The sequence below is a fragment of the Castanea sativa genome, chromosome 4, assembly GCF_040712315.1.
Source record: "Castanea sativa cultivar Marrone di Chiusa Pesio chromosome 4, ASM4071231v1".
Classification (NCBI taxonomy): domain Eukaryota; kingdom Viridiplantae; phylum Streptophyta; class Magnoliopsida; order Fagales; family Fagaceae; genus Castanea; species Castanea sativa.
Window position 1 is genome coordinate 44,259,427 of NC_134016.1, and position 10,127 is coordinate 44,269,553.

Sequence of the window (10,127 nt, forward strand, 5' to 3'; positions counted from 1 at the left end):
CCTTGGCAACTCAAGAATTTTTTCTCTTTACAATATGACCAAGAAACAAGAGTGGAATTTTATGCAATCAAATCATCAGGCAAAGATGAGGAACCAGCATTCTTTTTTATTTAAATTTACACTTGGTGTTTGGTACACTAGTGCATAATTACTGAAAAAACTCCACATAGTCAATCTAAGTACTTAGATTTCAAGTACATCTCCACCATCAAGCTGCCTGTGTAAACAACAGATTCATAGACAAGCAAGAGGCATACACTATACACGAGCAGCCAATCAATGAATCAAATACAAGTTTCCCCAATTCATCGCAAAGAAGAAAAAGAAAAAAAAAAGACAAGTTTTCCTCTGAATTTGGTTCCAGATGCCATTAAGTTTTCTTGGAACTCCTTTTTGAAGTCAAACAAAGCAATCAAACCTTGGGGACCCTCCCAACTGAGCTGAAGCTTAAGCTATTAAAATGTATGATATTTTAGAGGGGGATGGAAGTTTAATAAATGTAAATAATGAAGGAATATAGGTTCACATGGGAAGGAAACTGCAGTTATCCAGTACATGTTGATTGGACTACTTTGGACTCCGAACACCACAATCCCCCTGCCCCAAACCCAAAAGAAGGGCCTAAGTTGGATATAACTTAGCCAAGATATAGACGCAAGCACAAAATAGACCCCACAAAGACATGTTCCAGTGAATCTAGTTTGTAATATGACAAATAACAGAATAACAAGGAATGTTCAAATGATGACCATTCCTTGCTATAAATCCATTGCATATGTCGTACAAAACTATCTTCACCCTTTACAGTTTTCTACCAAGACTCAAGAGACTATTTAATAACATTACACACTTGGATGCCAGATTGAAAGGCTTCTGTTCATACACTTAAAAGAGCACCTGAACTTTCAATGAGAAAAAGATATAAACTCCGAGATGCTTACATTTCACTTAAGGATGTAAATTTGGAATTTGAAACCAACTTTGCCATAACCAACAAGACAATATTAGTTCAATAGATATGTAGTCACCTTTCCAAATGCTGCAATAAGTTTTTTTTTAGACTCAAGTGTTAAGGCTCTTTAAAGTTAACATTTAAAAACAAAAACAAAAAAAGAAAGAAAGAAAAGAAAAGGCTTGATCTGAATAGATCTGAAAACTCTAGCAGGCAATTCAGTATTTGTTAAAACTGGATTTTAGCATCTTGCATCCCAATACCCTTAGTCTACTACGCATAATTGCTATTACAAGCCCAGTATAATCCCAATGTTTCATACTTCAACTACATGATTAACCTTAATTTCCCCTATATTTTCCATTTTCCTATTGACACTTCATCAAAGCAGCTTTTGCAGTAATTTCTCAGTAAAACAAACTGAACAAGGAAGGTCCATAATTAAGTGCTGGTTTCAAACAAGCATCAACACAAAGTTACAATAAGCGCAAAAAAAATTTCTATTAACAAAGCCTTCAATAAACAATTTCACAAGTTTGACCACATCTACAAACATGAACATACCATATTAACCTCACAAAATTGAGTCCACATATCAACATAACACCTCAATGAACCAGGAAGCGCCTTCTTCCACGCCTCAAGATCTGGCAAATCACCAGTAAGAGCAATCGAGCTATCCTCCTTCCGATTCCCAAGACTCGAAACAAACAATTTTTCTCCAAAAACCTGTCTCATCACCTTCAAAGATTCCTCCATAACTACCTTCCCATCTCTCCTTTTATCCTCAGCCTCCACACAACTACCCCCAACATTAACCAACACTCTCCCACCTTTCCTCAAACACTTCTTGAGCATTTCCCAAGTATTCTGATCCTGAAGCTCAGGTATCAAACTACCTTGACTAAACAAATCAACAAAGATCCTCGAAAACCTGTCTCGAACACTAGCTTTCAAAGCATTTCCAATGTAAACAAAAAGCCTATCTGGGTATTGTTTCCTCAAGCCTTTCAAGGCCAAAATACTCTCTCCCAACTGCAATCACAGATGGGTCAAGCTCCTGCAAATCCAGGACAACCAATTCCTGGTACAACTCAAGGCACAAACGGGCTGCAGAACCTGCCCTCCCTCCCTCCCTCCCCCCCCCCCCCCCTTTTTTTTTTTTTTTTTTTTTTTTTTTCGCTCCAAACCCGAGAATTGCGACGGGTCCTGGTGGTATTATAGGAGGTAAGGTGGCAAAGACATCAAAGTAAGTGTCTGTGAAAGATTTGAATCGGAAAGAGATGCTGTGAATGTTTCCAGGAGTGTCTAAAAGGAGTAAAACTCCAACCAGCAAAGTGGGTGGTCGGCTTTTCTGGAAACTTGGAGGACACGAATGTAGTTGTGCTCTGGACTTGAATTTTACGAGGATTTTTGACGTCTTCAATGGGAATGCCATTGTCTTGGGTTTTGGTGGAAGAAGAAGAAGAAGAAGATGAATGGGTTGGTTTGTGTGAGTAGTGAGTTGTTGTGAGGAATGGGTATTTTTTTGGAGGGGTTGAGATTTGAATTGGGTAGGCGATTAATTTGGGTTGTATTTGGAAATGCAGTGAAGTGAGAGTAACTGAGATTTGGTGGAGTTGTTGGAGTGACATTTGCGCTGTGTTCGGAAAAAGTATGAACACTCTGGTGTGTTCATTGACTATTTATACAGGCATTGAGAGCATTTGAGAAGTGAGACCCACTTCATATACCCAACATATGACAAGCTTAATATATATATGCCTAATTTTACATTGAGAATGAGTCTGAGTTTGAATTCATTACCAAATTAGATCTATACATGCACATGCCTAATTTTATATCAGTACAAGTCGAGTTTGAATTCATCACCAAATTGGGGATTATGTGTCTAACTTAGTTCATTTTTTATTGAACAAATTTGGACTTAATTATGAGTTATTTTATTCATTTATTCAAGTTATCCATATTAGACTATACATGTAAGTTTAGTTCATTTTCTTATTGAACAAAATTTAGACTTAACTATGAGTTATTTTATCCATTGATTCTTTATCCAACAATGAAAGGTATTACATAGCGTGACCAAAAGAATTTCACCCCTTTTATAAATTTAAACTTATAATAATTAAATTATAGTTGAGATTATATTATAAGAGTTTAATTAGGTAGAATAATTTTTTTTATCAACTCATAAAAAAAAATAAGATAGAGCAACCTTGTTAGCTTAAAAGAATCATAACTAAGTAGAGTCCCTTTCCTTTCTTTTTTACCAAACTTAGTATTGGTGTATGAGCTATAGAGGGCATGGAAATTGGTTGTGCTCCAAACAGACTATGAGCATGAGGGCAATCTTGCGCGTTAGAGCATTAACTGTTGAACCAGATTATTGTGATTCCTCTAATGTAAAATACTAAAATTTACTATTTGGTTTTTATCGAAAGAAAATTTTTGATACCGGGAAAAGGCTAAGCATTAAAATAGCCGCGAGTGGCATTGCCAATTTCTTTTCTTTCTTACTTTCTCAGAAGCAGTGGCAAAATATTGTATAATTATTTAGCAACAGGAAATGGATGGTGCATCTACCATAATCATAAATAAAATAGCCAGAACTTTTAGAAATCGTATTTAAATACCACTTTATTACTTCAAAAACTAAAAACACCGTAACATGAAAATAATTTTTTTAAATTTGTAGAATAAGACTACGAGAGGCCGAATTTTAAAGTTTTTTTCGTTGGAAAAATACTTCTCTATTGGTCTACGAAAATGAACGAGACAAGACCCCGCCAAAAAAAGGCCAACGTGCAAAACGTTGGGTCTGCCGCTATCCAAGGCCCATCCTTGGTATGATTAATGCAATGTAATTCAATAAATGGAACAAGCAGTCTAGATAACTTATTTATGCACATAACAGAAGTCCTGGACAAAGTAACCTACTTAAAACAAAAAATTGACTTGAGGTATACCCAAGAAGAATGTCACTATGGACAAAGTATTCAAATACTGTGTACTCAACCTAACTCTGATTTTGATACATTCTAATATCAAAAAATAAAAATTTTTTGCTTATAAAGTACAAGAAGAAACGGGAGGGAGGGATCAACATGACAGTAAAGTGCCTATTCTAATGCTTCATGGCCAAATACAGACATATAGAAGCTAAGAGAAGTTAAGCCATGTCAAGACGGTGGATGCTCTTCAATTTTAACTTCATCCATTCTTTTATCTTCTTCCATTTCATCAACTGCATCCCTGCATGCATAATGACATAACATATGCTCAGATGAAAACACACAATAACAGTCAAAAAAGCCACCTAACAACATATAAAGACAATTCTATACACAGACACAAAACCACCCTTGGAATCTTCAACACTTTTTCCAATTTATGATCCAAATTCCAATTGTTTTTATTAGAGACGATTTCAGGGTTATAAGGAAAGATAGTTTACATTGTCCCCTCTCTCTCTCTCTCTCTCTCTCTCTCTCTCTCTCTTCCAAAGCCTTAACCCACATTACCCACCAGGCTTACCTCCCAAAACAACCCTCGCGAGCTGATCACACAACTCTCCTTCAGAATTGTAAATTTATATACAACCTGTTTGTACCTTAACAAAGTAACACTACCCCCCCCCCCCCCCAAAAAAAAAAAAAAACAATGTAACACTAAACTGCACGGAGAGAGAGAGAGAGATGTTGCACAGAAACAGCAATCTTCCACTCTAGTTGGGGTTTCTGAAAAGATCGTACTAAATGTTGATATAGAAAATTAACATGAGGTTTGAATTTCATTGTGCCTGACCAGAGGAAAGGAAATGGAAGCTTTTAATAAACTAATGCAGACATTTTAGTTAAAGATATATAATGTGAACACAACCACACACACGCACACATGTAGACAAAAAGCACAAAGTAACAAACACATATAATTTGGTAATAATATAGCTGATAGCAAGTTTTTTTTTAACGAATTTAAAACATACCTTACCCAATTATTTATGGCCTTATGGATCCTAACAGATGCCCATTTGACTTATAGGCCAGATAGTTTAGAACCAAGATTAAATTATAATTGCCCATAAATGGCTCATCATGGATAATAACAGAGAAGAAGAGATTACATTGAAAATAGTTTAAATTAAGGTTCCCCATAAAATTATTCAAATTCCAACAATTACAGGATATATGTTTAGTGTTCTAGTCCAGAAAATTTTGTACAAAGGTAACTGACAAGAACCCTTTCACATGTACAACATTAGAGATGTGACAATTCCAGGATGGAATAGATAGCCTGAATTAAATGGACCATACTGAAACAGGGACATAATATTATGAATGGAGAAAATGAAGCTCTTACCTCTATGTGTCAGAGAAGTATGTCAGAGGCTTCAAATCTTCATCAGGATCAGAGTCATAATCATCACCATTCCATATGCGCTGTTTTGGCCTTCGTTCCATGGTCTCTTCAGCCTACCACCATCCCAAGCCAATCCTCTCAGTAAGATAGGCATAGCAAGAAGATGTTATTCAGAGAAATATAATTTGAGCAAACTTGCTATAGACTACCAACCTCTTCTGGAACTTCGTGTGATGGGTGGCGTCTGTCTGAAAAGGTACACTAGGTGCATGTGGTAATCTGGAAAGTTGCTCTGTGTGCAGCTGTATTCCCTGGAAAATTGGATCAAACTATTTTTCAGGCAAAAAGCTATACGAAAGGAGAACATAGCTAACCAAGAAAGGAACACAGACATATTGAATATAAGCAAAAAATACTGAGGCAATGGACAACGGCTGATACAAGAGCATGCACTATCAGACACGGAAAAACACATCCGCACATTTAAAAACACAATCACAGAGGAAAAATTATTTGAAATAGAAGTATAACTTTTGAACTAATTGGTGTCACCCATGCAAAAAGATAGTTTAGAAATTTTAAATTAAATTCATGGATTTAATCATTAAACTTTTCCACCACCACACAGCAACAATCCTCTATTTAATACCAACTTATAATAGCAAATAAGAAAGTAATAGACTTATGGTCAGGAAATTCCCTATACTCCTTCCCTTTTGCGGACTGCACACATGGGAGGGGGGGTGGGGGGGACAAGCACTTTAAAGTACCTTATTTTCTCCATATCTTTGGGTGGAGCTTTAAGGTTCTCCATGTTGCATGGATCAACGTGAAGAGTATAATCTTGGGCCCAAAATATTCATAATATTCATTGTAAGTGCAATTTTATATTATCAGGCTCTACCCCCAACTGCAACCGCTGGTCTGTGACAAAGAAACATATTAACTAGTTAAAATCATATCTAATCGTCACCTATGGAAAAGTTGAAAGGGGAGTTTGTTGAAAAAGGTAGCAGAGACAAAGAAAGGAAATGGAGAGGAATACCTCGTAGCACCAGCAAGCAGGCAACATTGCGTAGATAGTATACCCTCCCCCACCCAAGACCATCAGAGGTACGTTGAATGATCTAAGAAAACGAAGGCAATCTGCATGGCCCTTTACGGACAAACCAAGTTGAAGCACCCCAACCGGTCACCAGACAATGAATCTGTCTCCGCATTGAAGAACAACTGCATTCTGGCTGATATACCTCCATGACTTTTTGCAATGAGGGGACGAAACAGACCACGGAAACTCCCGTCGTCCTTATTCCATCGTTTAAAGGGACATTCAGGGCATAATTCTTCCCAGTCCCCCACCCTGTGTCCTTAATGTGCCCCGTACCTGGAAAGAAATCTCCAAATTTATGAAATGACACGGTCATGACTCTGTCAGTGGTGTAAAATGCCTCTTCAACACCATCACCATGGTGGACATCAATATCTACATAGAGTACACGCTGCCCAGTGACAAAAAGTTATGTGTTCAGAAAAATATTGAGTAATTTGCAATATTGTGCTGTTCTAGAATACTAAACAGTGAATAGAACAAAGGTTCAAGTAAAGACAGCATTTCATGCAGAAGATATTGTGCACAGTTTTAAACTGGTGTGATCACACAGCCCAAGGAGACATCAAATATGATAGGCTAAATTACAAATAACACCCTCTAACTTACACTCGTTTGCAATTCAGGTGAATTTGCAAAGCATTTTGAAACAAAAGTGATGGTTTTAATAATTGCTTAATGAAAATGGGTGTTTTGAAAAATCTGAGTGTTAGGTGAGCACCTACCAAAACTGTTTTTGAGAAGCAAATTACCAAAAGGAAAAAAAAAATCATATAATGGGTTCTTTTAAACTTGTTATCATTTCCCTTAATATAAATAATAATTTTTATTTATTATTATTATTTAGGGTTCGATGAGAACAAAGAACAAATATTCTCGTGTCTTTCTCATCAGAGAAGAGGGTAAAATGGAGAGTTTAACGAAAAAAAGTGAGGGTTCTTTAGAAATAACAGCCGAAAAACCCCAATAGTAATATTAAAAGTTGTTGTGGCAAATAAGTGTGGTTTTGAAATGCAGCTCCTAGGGTCCATTACACAAACACACCTATTTCCCCTATAATCATATTTCGAAAAATTACCAAATGCACAAAATTGCATATCAATAACGCTAACGTGTTTTTCAGCCAAAAGCTTAACCAAACAATCACTCGATCCTTTAAATATCCTTTTTATTTCCCATTTCAGTGCATTAAATTTATTATGTTTTCAATCATTCTGCCTAGTTCCATACAAATCTCACTGGTAGTTTTGTTATTTATCAAAAATAAGATCACTGGTATTTTTAGTTTTTTTAACTCTCGTAAATGACGTCGTTTTTGTGGACTTAGTGTGAGTAGTGCAGATTGGACAAAAGGACTACATTGGAAACAAAAGGAAAGTAATAGCCTATATAATATAATGAAATAAAGTTAGTTCCTACACATCATATTTACACGAAGTGACTCAATAAGAGCATACACATTATACTCACTATATGCACATTACATATTAAGTATACTTTACCTGAAAATCTTATAACTAAATATCCAAGAAATTTAAATACTATTACAATTAATCCTCTACCATAATTTTTAGCTTTTAATAAAAATTAAGCCTTACATAATATACTCCCCTCCCCCCTTTTTTTACAAGTATGTTTTGGCCCAATGAAAGTGTGGAATGCTTCAGCCATGTAATCTCAGGTGATTTATTTTTCTAATTTTTACTAATTATTTTATTATTCAAACATATGGTTGCATTGATAAACATACGACAAGTAATATTATCAATTTCAAGGACAATTATATTCAATATATTTAATTTGGGAACCTAATGTAATGCACCCAAGAAACTGTCCCTAAGTTTTATCTTTCAACGATATTACTGAAATCTTTTCTTATTTACATATCATCTCTAATTATTCAGTCAAAAAATTTTTTTTTTTTTTTTGGGATAATATAGAAAAAATTTCTAAAGAAGGGTCCTTTGGACTCGTCTCTAGCTAGTAAAACTGCAACAAACCCGCCCTAATGTGCTATGCAGTTTATGCTAGGGAAAAAAACTATAATTTTGTTAACACATGCAACATAATGCCAGTGAAATATAATAAAAGTGGGTCTTACACACTCTAATCATCCACTATAATACTTCAATTAGATAAAAATTTGTTCTTGCAATACATACTTCCACCACATAACTTAAAAAGTACTCTTTTTTTCCAACAATACTACATGCAAACAAATTTCACAACTTTTTCATACAAATTGTGATCAGTACGACATCACTTTCACACCAAACCACCACTAACATCACTTTTATGAGTAACGCTACAGTTACAAACAATTTTACAACATTTCTACAAACTGTTGTTGTGGCCAATTCTTACTATCCAGCCCTAGCTAGTAAAACTGCAACTAACCCGCCCTAACGCGCTATGCAGTTTATGCTAGGGACAAAAAAAAAACTATAATTTTGTTAACACATGCAACATAATGCTAGTGAAAAATAATAAAAGTGGGTCTTACACACTCTAATCATCCACTATTATACTTTCATAAGATAAAAATTTGTTCTTGCAATACATACTTCCACCACATAACTTAAAAGTCTTTTTTTTTTTTTTCCAAAAATGTTATTTGAATACAAATTTCACATCTTCACTTTTATTATACATCAATCACACCAAACAAACAGTCATAAAAAAAAAAGTTACGTTTGTGAACGAAAACGACAATAATTGATAAGAGTTATATATATATATAATTTGAAAGGAGAGTGAAAAAGACGAAAATACCCTGTGAACTTTGAGGAGCTCAAGAATGCCAAGCACGATATCATTGACGTAGCAAAACCCAGAAGCCTCAGACTTCTTCGCGTGGTGAAGGCCACCGGCCCAGTTGAGGGCGATATCGGCGTCGCCACGGTTGAGCTTGACGGCGGCGCCGATGGAGCCGCCGGCGGAGGACTGGCAGAATCCGAACAGGCCGTCGAAGACGGGGCAGTCCTCGCCAACATTAAACCTCTTGAGATGGCGAGAGAAGGAGTGGTCGGAGAGGGTCTCGGGGGTGACGGAGGCGAGGAATTCGACGTAGTCGTCGGAGTGGAAGCGGCGGATGTCGGAGGAGTTGGCCGGAAAGGGGCGGTTGATCTCCATGCGGCGGTGGAGGGAGTAGTGGACGATCAAGTTGTGGGCCATGCGGATCCGGTGGGGTTTCATTGGGTGGCCCTTGCCCGTAGTAGTAGTCGCCGATGCTCGGCTCGTAGAAGTAGCTCACGCGCCGCTTCTTCGCGTCGGGTCCCGATGGGAGCGACGCGCCTCCCATGCTTTCTTCCATTACTGAAAAACCCAGATCGCTCGCTCGCTCTCTCTCTCTCTCTCTCTCTCTCTCTTTTCTTCGAGTCGCAGAGTTAGGATGTGAAATTTGGTAGTACAGAGCAGTGTCTTGCGTGGAAAAGTGACTGTATTTATATAAAGATTATATAGATTGGGCTGAACTGAATAATCTATGGGCTAATTGGGAAGGTTTAGCCCAAGGTTTATGCCTCCATTAAGATTCAAGACTGAAAAGTGGTACTATTATGGGCATAATTTTAGGTAATATTTTGAAAAAAAAAAAATGCATGGGTCAAAATTATTTAGTTATGTAGCATTTTTTTTAATTCGATTTTTTCAAGCTCGAGTACTTGAAACTTGAGTTTAACAAAATCTAGTTAAAAAAATGTTATA

General features: G+C 36.5%; 2 pseudogenes; both read right to left on the reverse strand.

The window, feature by feature from the left end:
• Nucleotides 1-208: 208 nt before the first annotated feature.
• LOC142632982 (uncharacterized) lies at nucleotides 209-2,586 on the reverse strand (annotated as a pseudogene).
• A 1,308-nt stretch (nucleotides 2,587-3,894) lies between these two features.
• LOC142630484 (histone deacetylase 6-like) lies at nucleotides 3,895-9,874 on the reverse strand (annotated as a pseudogene).
• Between the last annotated feature and the right edge of the window lie 253 nt (nucleotides 9,875-10,127).